This window comes from Convolutriloba macropyga, chromosome 12 (genome assembly GCF_964194025.1).
Source record: "Convolutriloba macropyga chromosome 12, txConMacr16.3, whole genome shotgun sequence".
Lineage (NCBI taxonomy): Eukaryota > Metazoa > Xenacoelomorpha > Acoela > Convolutidae > Convolutriloba > Convolutriloba macropyga.
In genome coordinates, this window is record NC_134479.1 from 57,760,635 (window position 1) to 57,763,134 (window position 2,500).

Genomic DNA, 2,500 nt, shown 5'->3' on the forward strand with positions numbered 1-2,500 from the left:
GGTCGAGGAACAATTGGACAAATATCTAGGAAAAGCTGTGAAAAATTTCACCGCAAATTTTGTACATAATTATGCGGTGAAATTCGGCAAAATTACGTAATTTCACCTCTAGAGTAAGAAGTGAACTTACCTAACTGCATCACATTTCAACGCTTACTACAATTAATTGGCCCTAAACGGGTTTGCACCTCTCACCTCATGCATGTCAGCCACTTCTTCTTCCACTGCGCCACCTCTCACCTAACTTCTCGGATATTTGTTCTGAATTTGATTTAAATTCACTCCACTTTCTTTAAAAAATGTGCGTTAAATTTTTTTTAAGATTTGCGATTTTTACCGGTTAAACTACATATTTTAGCGGTGATTTGTGGTGGTTCTTTGTAAGATCACCGCTTACTCTAGCGGTGAAGTTACAATTTTTCACTGCTTTCACCGCGAGACTAACAACAAATATGGTACTAATACTAGTAACAGTAGTAATGTTAATAGTTCTACCCCCTAAAATTACCCCCAATCTTATATCTTTTTGGTGAGTAATTTTAGGGTGGACAATATCACAATTCCCCCTTTACTCCCCTTTACGCCGTATCTTATATCCCCTAAAATTTGTCCCTAAAATTACCCCCTCGTAGTTTCACAACTAAGTTAAGCGGTGAATATATGTAGTTTCACCGCATTCACTGATTATGCCACATAAATTGGACAATTTTTTAAGCAGTGAATTTATGTAATTTCACCGCTAAATTCAGCGTTGAATGAAATTATGTAATTTCACTGCTACCACCCAAAAATTTTTTTCACCGCATTCACCGCCTGGTTTATGAAATTTCATCGCATTCACCGCTTGTCTTGCAAAGTTTTCCGCATTAACCGCTTATCTTGCATTTTTTTTGCGTTGAATGAATGTGACCCTCGACCAGGGATCTCATCAGTTTTGCTTTTTGTGCTGTTTGCAGTTAGCTTAAATATTTTTTTTTCAAATCTCAAACATGTAAGTTCGAATAACCACAAGGTTAAAATTACATGTTGTAATAGTTTAAATCAAACATACTACATCTTTTTTTGAGTAACTGAATATAACATGAATCAGAAAGCATCAAATGAAAATGAAAAAGTGGCCCAAAAAACTGAGTTGAAAACTGTTGAAACGAAACTTTCATTGCCACAGTAATTATGAGCGTATTCGGAGATACGTTAAGATTTGTATGGCATCATATATGATCCTTGCATGAAAACTAGGAAGTGCTGAACCGGGAGCTGTTTTAAAAACTTGATTGGGGCTCATTATACACAAAATTATTGAAAAGAAATTTTAATCTGATTTTAAGGAAGTTGAATACTTGTGGGAAAACAATACCGAAAGGCAAGGAAAAGTCGTTGTCGATGAATTTGTGTCTTTTATTCATTTTGGTCAGGGCTAGTTTTTTAAAAGAGAATTCAAAGAGTTTGGTTTCACTGCCTGTTATACAGGAGATCAAAGTAACCCAACACAACTTGTGAACTGACCGGTTGGGTTGTCCGGAAAATTGGTCATCGATACAGTTTTTTCGACCAAATGAGATGAGACTAACCAAACGGATGGTTTTGATCAAATTTTAAAAATCAGATACGGATCAGCGCTGGCGACTAATAGCGTACGTGATGCACTAAAGGTGAAATATTGTTATTAGTTTTAAAGCCTGATTTTTTCTCTAAGAATGTTTAAAGACTGACTAGGCAAAAAAACAAACAATTTCATTTCTTTTTTGGTCATCCATAGAGAGATTGCGATCTTCGTATAGTTTTCTTTACCAGTGAATTTTACCAGTTTACTTTAGACCTAAGCCAGCGAATTTAAACTTGATTGGCTTTGAGAAGCCATGCAAGATCTGGAAATCTCTTGAAAAACTTGAGACAAAACGGCGGGAGCTCAATAAACCAACGTTTCATGGTGTACCTTGATAACATTTTTGTAAGATCTCATACAAGTAAATAACAAATATTCACTTTTGACAACATCCAGACAAATCTTGATAACTTTTTTGTCATATCCAAGTGGTGCTTGATGCGTCACGGCGTAGGAAAAGCAAATAGAAAGTCATCCTGCGTTCTCGTACTAAAAATTAAACGAAAAGTGGAATAGTAGCAACCTGCTGCCTCAAAAAATGAAATGCTTACTGAATTCTCCAGAATAAAACTAAAATATCTCTAAAAGATCTAGGAACTTTTAATTATTGATCAACTGCTCAGTCGAGCATTTTTACTAAATTATCTACTAAAACGATAATTTAAATATTTGCACAATCTTCTAAAATTGATCTTCAGTTATCTACTAATTCTGTAAGTTTCTGTAAGTTTTATCAGACAGAATATTGGGGAGTTAAAAATTCGTTGATGAGTTTCACCAGGTGAAAAATCCATCCCAAAAAATCGTCTTCTATGTCACATAAAAAAATATGTTAGAAATTATTTCAAAAACAAGAACAGACCAATAATGATATCTGCTAACTATAAATATTGG

The 2,500-nt window shown here is 34.6% G+C and overlaps 2 protein-coding genes across 3 annotated transcripts in view; one reads left to right on the forward strand and one right to left on the reverse strand.

Moving 5' to 3' along the window:
• Nucleotides 1-2,500, forward strand: part of LOC142350947 (calcium-binding protein 39-like) — a 613,053-nt gene that overhangs the window by 343,003 nt on the left and 267,550 nt on the right. The window lies entirely within an intron of this gene.
• Nucleotides 1-2,500, reverse strand: part of LOC142350604 (uncharacterized) — a 59,239-nt gene that overhangs the window by 36,403 nt on the left and 20,336 nt on the right. The window lies entirely within an intron of this gene.